The 15347-nt window shown below is 47.0% G+C and overlaps 1 protein-coding gene across 2 annotated transcripts in view; it reads right to left on the bottom strand.

Moving 5' to 3' along the window:
- The window catches only part of SCAP (SREBF chaperone), an 86090-nt gene extending 72254 nt beyond the window's left edge, over window positions 1–13836 (bottom strand). The window contains exon 1 of one of the 2 annotated variants that reach the window (XM_019529049.1): window positions 13748–13836. The gene's annotated coding sequence lies outside the window, so the exon portion shown is untranslated. Of the gene's footprint in view, window positions 1–10903; window positions 11118–13747 lie in introns of those variants that run through there. The other variant, XM_019529057.1, reaches the window with a different exon arrangement.
- Between the last annotated feature and the right edge of the window lie 1511 nt (window positions 13837–15347).

The following is a 15347-nucleotide window of genomic DNA, read 5'->3' as shown; positions in this document are numbered from 1 at the left end:
GGTGCTCTTTCCTGCCAAGGCAGGGGGTCGGACTAGATGATCTACCTAGGTCCCTTCCGACTCTAGCTACTATGAAACTATGAAACCACCACTCAGCAATAACAGTCACAGGCAGGTCCCTCTTCTACAAGTTACAGTAGCTGGTGAACCTGCCCTGACCTGTATTAGCACCAGAACAGGGTTCCTAGTTCCCGAAGAGTGAGGCTTTGTATGTATTTAACTATCTGTGCACACCCTCGCTGACCTCCTTATTCTGAGACATTGCTACAGCAACAAAATAGCTTGATGCACTTTCCTTCCGAGGAGCTTTGGAGAACTCTTTTTCAGTGGCCCGTGTACCTCCGCATCCTACCTTTTTTAGTTCCGAAATCCCATCCTAGCTGCCAGTCTCACCAAGTTGGGGGGGAGGGGAAGAAGGGGGAAAAAATTACCCAATTTGTGGGAACATACAAAAAGAGAGTCGTCAGGATTGCATGTTACCTCAGCTACTTGTACCAGCAATAAGAAAGCCTCTGATTTAGTGAACGCTGTGCATTTAACTACCTGATTACCCACCCACCCCACACATCCAGCAGCATTCTCCCCTCTCCCCCCAGCACAAATGCCGAACGGACCTGCAGAAAAGTTTTCTGTGGTCTATCTGGAGGAAGGGTACTTTGTGCCTAGGTTATCCAACATCTCTTCCAGCTATGCAGTTGGCCCAATAAAAATATCACCCCAAAAAGTACTTGCCTCTCCTACTTTCAAAGTCATTTCAAAACCAGAGGAGATAACACAGCTGATCCTCTTTGAGACCAGATTAGACAGACATCCCATTTCAAAGTCATGCCATCTCATGGAAAAAATGGGTTCAACAACAGGCGCCAAAAACCATCCTCAGTCAAGGGCAACTAAGTGAACCAGGAGCCAATACAAGCCAAAGGGCTCTCCCTGCACAGCAGTCTGACACGGTACAGAAAGACACATCCTCATTCCATTGCCTGAGACAATGGTGCACATTTTTTGGCCAAAACCCCACAGAAAAAAGCAATAGCAGACGGTACCCTGGGAACCAGAACCTGATCTTTAGCCTCTGCTGAGCAGCTATGGTCCCGATCTCTTTTCAGCATTCTCTGCAGAGGTGACTGAAGTATAATAGACAGCTGAAACCTGGAATACTAGAGTTCGCACAGAAGATAAACTGAAACCAAATCCCACCAGCTTCTGCTGCCAACTACAAGAGAAACAGGTGAGCTGCAGGCCCCAGGTGGCACACGCAGCAGTAAGACAAAAGCTGCCATCTCAGCCTTCTGTGCCAGCGACCAAACTGCACAACTAGAGAGATTCTCTGTATCCACGCACACAAAATATAACTGCCCTCCTTACCAAACCACATGCAGGGAGTCGCACTGAGGCTTGCTGTGATGGGACTTTATGTCCCAACCTGAATAATGCAACATTAGCACTGTTAAAAGAAGAGGGGAAAGGAAGGATACACCAATGAGACCCAGCCTTTCCACCTGCTAGTAAAAGTCATCTGAATTTATTCCCATTTGATTTTGATTCCTGCTCCAGTGGGGGCTGGGGTGGGAAGTCATTTCTCTAAAAAGAAGTTCAGAGAGGGAGAGAGAGAAAAAAAATAATAATAATAATAGTATCCAGGCTGTGCTCAGGCCACTGGCCTGTTTCACAAGCCTGCTACACAGCAAGGTCTGAAACACCAGCTTTCTGTTCTCCACTGATATTCTCAGGGCAAGAATAGCGTGCTTTGTGCTGCGTAGGGAGAGAGGCCAAGGGTCCAGAACACTTCCAATGGGAAAGTCACAACTAAAGCCTTGACCCCTGGGGGGGCTGGTGCTTTGGGTGGGCAAGGCCTGGCTCAGCTCTTTGAGAAGCAAGGCTCCAAGATGTCTGGGGTCCATTCGGTGCCGTACATTCCTTGTAGAAGGCGCCTTTCACCGAAGAGCAATCCCAGCGGCAGTGGCTGACTGAAGTTCACTTCAGGACCACAGCCATCAATTCACACGCCTAACTCAAATTCAGTACCCAAGTCCAAAGTGGGCACCTTCCCAGGCACACAGCATGAGACACCCTCAAGGTCCGTGGAAGCAAATGCATGGATCGCTTGGCCAGTCTTGCACCCACTTGACTCAAGATGGCCCTGCTGAGATCACCTCACTTCTTACTGCATTGCAAATTTACCCTGTTCTTCAGTTCAAGGCACTAGCATGATGCAGACCTACTTATATCACTGACCCAATCTCCTTTTGTGCTATAAACAGCCATCACTTCCAATAAACACCATACTCCTGTTTAGCCCATTTCTCTGCTCAGACACACATGGGGGCTGGACCCGAAGATCTCACAAGATCCCATCCAGCCCTAAATTTCTGTGAAAGCTTTGCTCAGAGATTCCTTTGAAGCTTGACAAAGAAAAGTCTCCCCTAGAACCGAAGGAAAACCTGACCTACCATTCAGCATGAGTCATCCCCAACTAGACCACAGGTGGATCAGACTGGACTTTACTTAGAGCGACTCAGTGCTTAACCGCTACACAGACAAAAAGCAGGGAAGTGGTTTTGAACAAGAACTCTTTGTGATTATGAATTTGTCAGAAGAAGTTGCCAGCCACCTAACGGAAGCTACATCATCCCTGGCCATGTCACCAGTTCTGGAATAAGTCGGCTTCCTCTCATTTAGCAACCAACCTGTTTCACAACAAGTGGCAGGGGAATAACTACTTCTTTCGGTGTTGAACAGGCAATACAACAGCCACATGCGATTGCCCCCTTGGTTCTCTGTAATGCAATGCAGCTGCCCAGGAGATGAGAAGCCAGGTCTTCAACTTCTTTCTTCCAACTCAACGTGTGGTACGATACTAGGATTCCTGCTCCGTGCTCCAGGTGAAAACATAAGGAAGCCAAGACATTCATTAAGATGTGCTTGGGGAAAAGGAGAAAAAGTTCTTTCCTAACCCCAGCTGCAGCAGTGAAGCAGGAACTGACTTCTGAATGCAGGCAGGGCAAAAAAATAAACTCACCTTCATGTATGCATGTAATATATCCCACAGCCAGATAAAGTGCAGAAGTAATTTGTCCACTTGCTTGTTAAAAAATTTAAAATCTCTCTATGGAAATGCTTAAAACCATAACATTTTATTTTATTATTCCTGCCATATTACCTGACTGTAGATCTCAATCAAGTTCCATCACTCTGCTATACACATCACACTTTGCCCATTTCTATCTCCTCCTCTTAAATGTGAAAAAGAGCTAAACGGATATAATTTAACTGAGCACATCAGACAGACACCCCAGTCTGCTGACCATAGGTTACTGCCTTAGAAGCTGTACATTTACAATGGAATCCACTTGCATTCATGCCATATAAATCCTTAAATGGGCATGACTACATGCACAGATTAATTTGCAAGCAGCTTACTATTAAGTAAACTGCTCAAAAGTGAGCTCTCCTGGTCACATGTCTATACATTAAGGGACACAGAAGCAGATTTGCTACTCCTAGCAGCAGACTGCTCGCGCTCCCTGCAACACCCAGGTCTAGGCTTCACCCGGATGCTAGCCCATGGGCCAGGAGACAGCTGTCTCCAGACAGGGGCTGGGACATTGCTCCCTGTCGCTGGGATCTGCCTTCCATGTGATTGCAGAGTGGGGGCTGGTAGCTCCCTGCTGCCAGGGCAGGGGGACATTGTCCATTCTGGAGCTCTGCTGGCAAAGCCTGCCCCCCAGGACCTGCCTGCTCCCTGCTCAGCAGCAATCTCCTACCCCTTGCTGCCCAAGAGTATATTTGCTCCTGGTCAAACATCTACCATGCAGTAAGTAATCTCAAGTAAATTTGCCACTTGCATTTGCAGGTAACAAGTTTACTCATGATTAGAGCCAGTTACTGCACAATAAGCATTTGCATATGTAGACATGGACACTTACTGCACAGCAATTAGCGCTACTGTGCAGTAAAGTGTCTCATGTAGGTGGGCCCAATTTGCATAACTGTATTACACAACCTCAATCCCAAATTTGTTTCCACTGCTATGGCTTACATTTTAACAAGCAGTGGTTACCCAAATACTGGCCAAATACACAGTAGCTTTTAGCCACACTGCCTACTCCTTAATTTAATCGAATTCCATTTAATGGCATAATAGTTGGCAACATGAACGGCAAAGCACAAGCAGCTGGTAACAGCTTGAAGAGAAACGGAAAACAATGGGAGATAACAGGCCTAGAACCAACAAGCTCCAGCCATTTTCAAGGCTCCCAATACTAGCCCTGAGTATGGAGGAGCCTGGAAATGGATGGGAGCCAGTCACAGGGCTGTACACCTAAGGAGCACTGCTTATATGAAGTCTAAGTCCCATGCTATGCACTTAAATTGGAGTGCAGTCATCTACAAACAGGATGATGGGCACATATCTAGGGTAAGTGTCATCATCTTTTTACAAACGCTGTTGCTACCCCGTGCACCTAAGGTATCAGGCATACCATTTCCACTGTAACCTCCTGTGGCCAAAAAGCAGGTCCTTCTGCTTGTACTGGGAAGCACTAGCATGGTCAGGTACTGCTCAAATACGCTGGTACTTGCGGTTTGTCAAGTGGCTTTCTCGGTCTCGTGCAGCAAGGCTATGAACCTGGATCTGAGCATGAAGTACTTTTGGACCGGAGGTGGAAAACAAAAAAGGCATTCTCTTTACCAGCACACCCTGTTCTGGCAGACAGCCACAGAAATTGCACTTCCTGCCATCTGCAATTTAACATCCTCACTAGAGCACAGAAGAGTTCTGAAAGTGCCCCAAAACCACCACCTTTATATTTTTGAACTCCAAATGTCTATGCCAAATCAGGGCAGAGTCTTTGCCCTCATGTTTAAGCAGTCCCTTGTGACCTGCCACATGCAGTTTTCAACAGTGAAGCTGAAACAGCCTGCACTTCAGTGAGTGCCTCCCCCAGCCTATTTATATTACCAAAGTAGCCAGGAAACCCATTCAGGGACCAGGACGCCACTGTTCAGAGTAAGAGTTGTACAGCGACTACAAGACGAGAGAAATGGGTGAATACAGACAAGGGAGCGCACAGAAACCAAGAGTGGATGTCTGATTAAGGTCTCACATACTACTTTATAGCCAAAGCTGTATCATAGGCCAGTGGTTAAAGCATTAAACCTGGACTTTTCTTCCCAGCTCCGACACTGTTGTACCGTGACCAAAAAGTTTATAATAACCAAGATAAACACCAGCAGTCATGTATCATGTGGGCTGTTTACCTGGCACAAACGTACCAAGCTCTTCACTGGGCAATCCCCAACCAGTCACACTTAATTCAATGTCCATTTTCAAATTAAAATTTGACCTTGCCTCTTCTACGTTTAGCCTCAGCTTATCATAAAAATTAAGGGCTGGAAGGGACCTCAAAAGATCAAGTCCAACCCCCCTGCTCTGGGCAGGAATACTGCTGAGATCAAATGATCCCAGCAAGACGTCTGTCCAGTCTCCTCTTGAAGACTTCCCAGGTTGGGGACTGCACCCCCTCCTTGGGAAGTCTAGTCCAGATTGTGGTCACCCTTACCATAAACACATTCTTTCTTGCATCCAACCTGAAACCATCCTCTAACACAGGGGTTTTCAACATTTTTGGATCAGTGTACCCCTGGCAGATGAACACGGAGCAGAGGGAGTCACACAGTGGCAACATCCACATCATCCCAGCCAAGGCTTTGTCTAGCTGGGTCTGAAAAACCTTGAATGATGGACACTCCACAACCTCTCCAGGTAACCTGTTCCAGTGCTTTACTACCCTCCTCGTGAGAAAGTTTTTTTTCCAAAATATCTGACCTAAAACTTCTCTTACTGCGACTGGAGCCCATTGCTCCTTGTCCTGTCATCTGCCCCCACCGAGAACCACCCAGCCTCATCCTCTTTGCAACCCCCTTGCAGGGAGTTGAAAGCTGCTATTCAATCCCCCTCGGTCTTCTCTTCTCCAGATTAAATAAGGCCAGTTCTCTCAGCCTCTCCTCACCAGTCATGTGCCTCAGCTCTGAACCATTCCCTTCCACCGGACTCTCTCCAACGTGCCCACATCCTTTCTGTTGTGGGGAGTCCACAACTGGACACAGGACTCCAGATGTGGCTTCCCCGGTGCCGAATAAAGGGAAGAACCACTGCCCTCCATCTGCTGGCACCACTCCTACCAATGCAGCACAGGATGCCAGTAGCCTTCTTGACAAGAAGAGCACACTGCTGACTTCAGAGGCAACTCTTCCGACGTGGTAAGAAGCTGGACGCAATCAAAGCTGCTCTTCATTTCCCTGTAGTCGTTTTGCTTTGTTTAGAAGTATTTTTGGGTAGGTTTTTTCGCGGGTGGGTGGGGGTAGAGATTTGTGCCTTTGTTTTAAACAGCAAGGAGGGAAAACCAATAGGCAAAATTCACCGTTTCCTCAATCAGCTGAAAAGCCGCTTTGCAGAGGTAACCTTGATGCCCTTTTGAAGATCATCTTCAGTTGCTACAGCCCCTTGTGAAGAGGAACTGCTCAGTAATGGGGACACATTCATATTTCACTCCCCGCTCTTCCATTGCCCAACGGCAGGTTGTGCACATTTTTGATGGGTGGAAAAAAGATGAGTGCTTGTCCAACAGATACTTGCCACCAAAGGCAAAGGTATATATCCAGGAGATTACCACCATGCCTCTGACGTCATCTTGGATGCCACGGGATCTCTAGTGAATTCCTAAGGCCACCCCAGGAAAAAGAGCTTCACAACAAATCCTTTAGCTGAAATCCAAGTTTTGCCCCTTCCTTCAGGAAAAAAGGCTTGTTCTTACCAAGTCTGTTTACACTTCTAAACAAAGCAAAACAACTACAGGGAAATGAAGAGCAACTTTGATTGCAACCAGCTTCTTACCACATCGGAAGAGTTGCCCCTGAAGTCAGCAGTGTGCTCTTGTTGTCAAGAAGGCTACCGGCATCCTGCGCTGCGTTGGTAGAAGCGGTGCCAAGTCTGCTCAGGGATGGCAGGCTGGAGAGGCTATCAGAGGACTGAGTGGGCCCTTACATTTTTCATGAAGATCAGTACATTTATTTTTCTAGATGAAGTGATGATTGCTGTTGGTGTTAGATACAGTTTCTGCCCAAGTCTTCACCAAACACATGGCTATTTCACAGGCAGCAGCTCAAAAATGTACAACTCTAAAAGCTGTACAAGGAAAAGCTTTTCCAGCTTACAGAGAGACTTACAACTGGTCCATTTCTGAGTTTCATGCCTTGCCCAGTTCTTTCTCCATTCAGACCTTTTCCCCAAAGCAGGATGAAAGCTATTGCAGCAGGTGGTATTTAGGCCCAATGATAGTTTGATTTGTGCCATTTGGAACAACTAAATGACTGACTGGGCAAAACAGCCCTGTGGCCATGATTTTATGGTCTCAGTGAAGGACAGGAGGGGGGTGCCTTCACTTCTACTCTTACAGAAGCAGAGCTGTACAAACAATCTACACATTGTTACTGGCATGTGAACTTAAAAATGTTGGCGATAGAAAACACGCTTGATTTTCTGGTGATGCATCCTCTTTGACTTAATTTACTAGCCATTTTTTGGGGAGAACCAGCCCAACTCAGATGTTGGATTAAAACCACGTGGTCACTTCAGAAGCTCAGCTCTTCCCATCAGACCCACTTCGACCAGAGCTGGTTTTAGGTAAAATCTTACCATTAAGAAGCTTTCCAGGTCTGTAGAGCAAGTGAGATGTATTCCTATTTCAGCTGAGTTGGAGCAGGCTCCTAAGACCTCCACATCCCATGTCATTGCTCTAACCACTGGGATGTTTGGCTACACTGGAGCCAAACAGTGAATGACTCTTGTGATAAACCCAGAGAGATTTTGAAAGTCTCAGGGTCATTTTAATGTGGAATGGAGAAATATCACTACCTTCCCAGCTATGTTTCTGCCCATTTGCTTTAAATTCTGCAGAGCAAGGTATTATAGGAGGCCACGTTATTAGTTTGTAAAAGTCACAGCTTCACAGATGCCAAGAACCACCCCCAAGGCCAAGACAGAGTTAAAAATAGGACTCAAGAAAGCTGAGAACTGGCTTCCATTATTATATGGTGTCACTTCAGCCTACAGCTCTATTACATTGCGTCTTATAATACTGTTTAGCTCTGCAAAATATGATTTTGTCTCTAAAGAACCTTTTAGAAAGTTCAAACAAGTTTACTAAAAACAGGAAAAGCACGTAGGTTTCTAAAACCCTGTATTAGTCACTGCAGGGGAAAAAAAACACAACCCCCCCCCCCATATTTTGCTTTCTTAAGTAGCATACCTGTATTAGGCATGGATTTAGTGCAACTCATACCGCCTAAGAGTTTCCAACTTGTTTCAATCATATAACATTTCTTCACTGTTGTATACTTATTCTCTCCCACATACAATTAGCCAGTAATCACCTTGGAGAAAAATAGTAGCTGAACATACTTCTGAGTTCTTACCTCATGTAGTAAAAAAGGTAGCTTTCAATACATTTCCCTGTAATATTATGGGAAATATTAATATAGCCACACACCACACAGGCAAACAAGTTTCTGCAAGAGTTTTCAGAACAGTGAATCTACATTTACTAGCCCCTTTCCAAGCAGACTTTCAATGCACTTTGCAAACTTGGTGAGTGGAGAGAGTCATTTCATCCACTTCTGAAATGCAGGCACCTGCAAGACGACTCACAGCAGCCATGGATTACTTTCTAACAGGCTCTAGATTACAAAAATACCATTTTTGCAGGCCTGAATATGCAAAGCACTTAGCAGCACCTGACTCAGCAGCCCACCGGATAAAATCCTATATATTTTAATTCCACAGAGTCCAGTAATATTAGACAGACATACCAACGAGACATTTGATTTCTGGGAGCAGCAAAGCACTATCACATTTCTTCTTGCATTAGAGAAACAAATCCTAAAGCTACTTTCTTACTAAACAAATCGGACTTTGAGAATGTTGCTACTGAGAACAAACTGACTATTATTCCTATGGCATCTTTATCACAATGGTCTATGCAAGACTAATTCAACTAGTCACAGAAATGCAACTCCTCTCCCCTCCCCACATTCCCACACTGCTCTCTCTCTCCAGATGAAGTCCCAGAAGCAGGCATCTTGCAGCCTTGTGGCCCCTTTTCAAGGGACTCCAATCATGCAGGAAAGAAATGGGCACAAGTTGTGAAACTGGAACAGGTATCCTAGCCTCAGGATATGGGTCAAAAGATACACTGGAAACAGTCATCTTCTACCACCCTCTATCTATTTGAGTCAGACTCCTCAAATGAGAAACCACCACCAATTCTGAACACCAATGACTTCTGCAAACTATAAGCCACAGAGATGCACTACCGTAGAACTCCTGCAGCCTTCCCCACACAAACCCTACAACACATGGAATAAAAGCTCATCTCTGCCTTTAAAGAGGAGGGAAAGGGCATCCAGTTAGAGTCTGGGTCCAATGAGAAGACTGGTGGGAGTATTTGGGAGGGCAGCACCTTGAAGCCAGAGGAGCAACCTGAATCTGCTTGACATTAAAAGATGCAGGACACTGAAATTGGGAAGCAAGGAGTGAATTGTTCACAGGCCACAAGCAGAAGAGGTAAGAAGTTCACTATAAAAAACTTAATATGCAGCCCAAGCTTTCCTGGAATCACAGGATTTGCTGTTCTTCCAGGCTGTATCCCTTTATAGCATAAGCACTTTGCATGTCAAGAGCGCTTAATCATTTGTAAAGTTCAGCTCCCTCCATCAGGATGCCAGCACAAACACTGACACCCATCCAGGCTGCTGATGTGCTAAGACCAATGCTGATGATGCTGACTAATACGGTCTCTTAGGTACAGCCAGGTGGGAGGAATACTATCTGATCTTTCTGGTCTTCCCCTTTGATTACAAGCTCTACTGCTGGCACTGGGTTTTTGGTTTTTTATGGTACATTTATACTGCTCCAAGCACAGAGCCATGATGCAGGACTGAGGCTCCTATGTTATTTGTATTACCAAAACACCATTTATGAGTGAAAATCATCCTACCCTAAAGACTGGCATGGACAGCCAGAGTTTAAGCAGCTTTCCCCCAAGGGACACAGCAAGCTAGCAGCAATCAGGAATAAGCCAAACAAATCCTGACCTCCACGCATTCAGTAACATCTCTGCAACACAGCCACTTCCTCCTTCTTTAGCTTGTTGACTTTATTTGTCCTCAGCTACAGCCCCCCTTAGTTACTCAGCCAAGCTTCACCTCTTCCAGTCTGAAGAGAAGTCATTCTTTCTAGCCCCCCTGGTTGAATGATTTACTTCCATATCTGTGATGAGATTCATACTGGACATATCTGCATACGATTTAAATAATCCTCCCAACAGCTATCTTCAATACAAACTTCATTTGACTAATTTCACTCACCTTGGTTTCAAGTGTTAGGATACTGCTTATGCAATCTTGAAACAAAAAACTGACTCTGTTCTGCTCTTCTATAGCCTTTAGTGGATCAAATTATTCAAGCTGGATTTCATAATGTAAACATACGATGCTGAAGTTAAAAAAAAAAAAAAACGCAGAGCAGAGCTAGTATCAGCCATTCGGGCGATTCCTCTGTCGTAGGATGAATGAGAGGCCAACAGCAGCACAACACTCAGCAGTTTGTGTGTGCAGAATTAAAAACAAACAAACAAACAGAAAACCACACCAACCTTAAGCCACTTTTTCTTTTTTTAAGAAAAGAATAAACCAACTGATCCATTTGCTGAAGTGCCACAGCTCCTGTAATCCTAATCTTATGACATTAATTAATGTCTGTGGCAATACACTAATTTCAAGCACCGGGATCCTAGGACAGACAAAAGCAAGGTACAAAAGAGAAGCTTGTTTGTATTTTACAAACCGTCAGAAAACTGGAAGCTGCATCTAGAGATTTTGGGCAAAAGGCATTGGACACAACAGCTTCTTTTCTCCATGCTCTAAGTCCCAAATGCCTAACTTCTCCTCTTTACAATGGACAGAGAAGTCCAGCTCCCTCCCCACTGATTTCAGAAGCTGCCACCTGCTCTTTCAAAGCTGGAATGTTTGCTGGATTCACAACCCCACAGATTAGACTGCTAACCAGCATGAAAAAAAATACATGGTCCACTAGGTCCATCACCCCACAGCAGCATCCCCAGGACTTCAAAGCAGAAAGATAGTTGTACAATTAAATGCTGTGAGCATAAAAGTGCCAGATCTATTTAATAATACAGTATGTTACTTCATGCCCATTTTTTCTTCCCTTCCCTTGGTGCACTTCACTCTCTCATCGTTCCTACCAAGCATGTTTTTGGGGTTCATAACTAATTCTTTTCCCTCCCTCTCTGTATCCCATCACTCTGCAGTCTCTTTCTTCCTCCAGACCTTTACTGCCTCTTCCCCTCCTTCTCACACATCCTCTTCAAGCCTACGTATTCCCCCATGTCTTCTGCACCCACGCTCTGCCCCCTGCTCGCCTTTTGTAAAAGGAGCAACAGCTCAGAGTCATAACACACCTTACCTTCATCCGTGGGATGATTAGATGCTCTCCCTATTTTTATCCCCTTCTTTTGCAGGCAATGGCTCCCCTACAGCCCCTCAAGCCATGCTATGCTTCCACAAGCCTCAAACGAGAAGTTTCTCCCAACTGAATATTTTGGGCTCCTCTACAGAGGTGAACAAGCAGCCAGCCCTTTTTACTTCTCTTCCCACATCTAGCACTTGCCTCTAATAGTCTCAGTGTCCAGCTACAGGAGGGACAGAGATCTCCGTCTTCTCCAGGTCTTAAGCAGCTTCGGTCTCTGCAGGGCAGGCGAATGATTCTCTGTTCCCTTTCCCCAGGCTGCTTAATGCCACCACCCTCCTTAGTTACTGTTTAACCCTTTCACCAGGCGAGGCCATTTGGGACACAACACACACCATGCCCGAGGGAGTTGTTCTTGCCTGGCAGAGCCTGATTCCCAGCCCAGAACCAAGCATCTAAAACAAGCCCCTCAGGTGCACCAGCCTGCTCAACCAGAGCCTGAGCAAGACAAGCTCAGCCCAACACGCCTACACAGGGCCCCATCACACCTGGATCAGGGGAAACCAGCCCTCTGCTTACAGCTCAGGCTACACAGCTCAGTTCTGTCGGTCTGCAAGGTGCAAACCTACAGTCCCCAAACCAACATAGCCATCTCCTCGGCAGCGACTTCTCCTCTGCCTGCCTGGCTAGGCCCAGCCATCTCCTAGCTGGAAAAAGGAGGCAACAAATCCCCCTCCCCAAACTGCCAGGGCCAAGTGGCTTCTGCTCGACTGATGAGCAGGGCCAGGTAATTAGCATGATGATAACAGTAATAATCATAGTAATATTCATCATAAGATAAGGATACTAATGACATAAACAAGATAATGAGGCTATTGATACTAATAAAATAACGCTACTAATACCCATCCCCCCAGGCACCAATACCCCACTCCTCCTGCAAGGCATCAATGGGCACCAATACCTGCCCCCCCATCAATGGGCACTAAAATCCCACAACAATACCAACAAAACTAATAAGCAGGGATCTGCTTATTTTTTCCAACTGGGGATTTGTTTTTCAATTTTTGGTTAAAGAAAAGTAAAGTAACCCCAACTCTACATTGTTCTGTGATTTTAAATGAACCACCACCACTATGTATTACATACAGATACACGTATATTATATATGTGTATCTATATATTGGCAGTGTTTCATTTTAAGTCACAGAACAATGTGGAGTTGGGTATTTTTTTTTTTTTTTTTTTTTAAACCAAAAACTGGGGTTTTTTTGGTTTTAAATCATAGAAAGCCAGGATCCCTGCTGGTGAGATATTAGTATTGTGATACCAAATCACAATACTAATAAGTAATGATACCAATAAATAATGGTATCAATGACACTAGTATGATATTGATTGTGATACTAATAACTACTGTTACTCCCCCAATCAAGGATACCTTACTATACTTACTGACTAATAAGGAATGATACCAATAAACAGCAATATCAATGATACTAGTAAGATATTAAATGTGACACCAATAATGGGACCAATCACACTACTGATAAGTAAGATACCAATCATGACACCAATAGGTAACAGTATGAACAGATGCTAGTAAGATACTGATTGGTAGCGGTAGTTATTGGTATCACAATAAGTAACTGATGCTTATTTACTGACTGATCAGGAACAACAGCAATCGTTACTAACAAGTAACGATACCAACACACAGCAAGATCACCGATACCAGTAAGGTATTAACTGTGACACCAATAATGGGACCAATCACAAAACTCATTTAAAGTAACGATACCAGCAAGTCATGGTACCACGGATCGGATCAGAGATCAGCGCGGTTACTGGGATCACAATTAGTCAGTGACGGCACCAGTCACCGCACCAATAACGAACGGCACCCACGCGGCCACGAACCGGCAGTGATGACACCCGGGGCCCCCCCGATATTAACCATGGCACCGGGGGAGGGGAGAGGGGCGGGACCGCCCGGGCAGGAACGAAGCTGACGCGCGGACCGACACCACCAAGGAGGCCCCGCCGGCGCGAACGCGGCACGACACAACACAACACGATACGACCCGCACTGTTAACGGGGCCGGGGCCGGGGCCGGGGCCGGGGCTCCCCCACCCCCCGGGCAGCCTGAGGAGAACGGGTCGGGGGTCCCGCCCCCCCGGGGCCGGAAGTGGGGTCCGCACCTTCCGGCCGCACCGCCTGGCGCGCTCAGCCTCACTCCGGCTCCCAACCGGCTGCGGCTGTGGCTCCCTTTGCCCTCTGACCTCTCACCCCGGGACGTCACACCGCGCCCAGGCACTGCCCCGCCCACCCGGCTCCTGGCCACGCCCTCCCCTCCCGCCAGAGCGAGGCAACATGGCGGCGGGGCGGGAGGGCGTGGAGCAATTTTGGGGGGTGGGGAGGAAGCGAGGCCATTTCTGGAGTCCTGCGTCCAGCTGTGGGCCCCCCACGACAGAAAGGATGTGGACACATTGGAGAGTCCAGTGGAGGGCAACGAAAATGGCTGTGGGGTTGGGGCACAGGACTGGTGAGGAGAGGCTGAGGGAACTGGGCTGATTTAGTCTGCAGAAGAGAAGACCGAGGGGGATTGAAGAGCAGCCTCCACCTCCCTGCCGGGGGGCTGCAAAGAGGATGGAGCTGGGCTGGTCTCAGTGGGGGCAGATGGCAGGACAAGGAGCAATGGGCTCAAGCTGCAGCAAGGGAAGTTGAGGTTGGAGATTAGGAAAAACTCTCTCACAAGGAGGGCAGTGAAGCACTGGAGCCGGCTCCCCGGAGCAGTGGAGGGGTCCCCATCCTCGGAGGTTTTGAAGACAAGCCTTGGTGGGATGTTGTAGTTGGGGCTGGTCCTGCTTGGAGCAGGGGGTTGGACGAGATGTGACCTCCCGAGGTCCCTTCCCACCCTCATTTATGAGTCCATGATCTGCACGATGTTATTTCTGCGGTGCCTGAGGGGGAGCTCTGGGGTGGGATGATCCGCTAGATGGTTAATCTGGCCACCCAGACAGAGTCAGTAAAGAAAGGGCACGTTGGAAATAATTATGGCATCGCCAGGTATGTACCAGCAGCCGTTTCATTAAAACGTTCGTTATAAAATAAGCTAAAAATCCTTTGTAAAAACCCATCCTGTTCTCACAGATGAGGGTAAAGGGTAGTCAGATGCTCACATCTACCTGAGGATCTTTGCTGACATGCTTGTGGTGAGGAACATAATACTCAACCGCTAGGACTGGGATGATCGTGAAAGCCAGACAAGCGGCTGATGAATGAATTGCCCTGGGATGCTCTGAGGAAGCTTGCACCCAGCCCTCCCTGACAGGTTTAGGTACTTTTGACCATTCGTGGAAGCACTTGGACCTCCTGCAGAAAAGCCACGATCAGCGTGGAGGGGGAAAAACATCAATATTTACACAATTTGGAAGCTTCCTCCCAGTGACCTCCAGCAGGACTGGTGCTTCTAGGCAAACCTTTGCTGGCTGGATCAGGCCTGCAGGTTGCTAATCCTTGCAGCACAGCACCAAGGCAGCTGGACTCCTGCTGCTGTGCTTCGCCAGCTGCTGGAGAGGGTGTGGAGCTGCCCGATGAGCTGTCACGATGCCAGAGAGGGAGAGGTGCTTTGAAAGCCAGGGTGGCAGCAAGACTGGGCCTTCCTAGACTTGCAGTTTTGGTGCCTTCGCAGCCCAATGACAGAGCAGGGTGGGAGCTGAGCCAACAGCGCATCAGATCATCTCACAGAGGCATCAGCTGCCCTAAGCCAGACTTGCTGGACTGCCCATGCTCCATGCC

This window comes from Crocodylus porosus, unplaced genomic scaffold (genome assembly GCF_001723895.1).
Source record: "Crocodylus porosus isolate Cpor-Errol unplaced genomic scaffold, CroPor_comp1, whole genome shotgun sequence".
Lineage (NCBI taxonomy): Eukaryota > Metazoa > Chordata > Crocodylia > Crocodylidae > Crocodylus > Crocodylus porosus.
The sequence above is the reverse complement of the archived record's forward strand: the minus strand, read 5'-3'. Positions and strand labels throughout refer to the sequence as shown.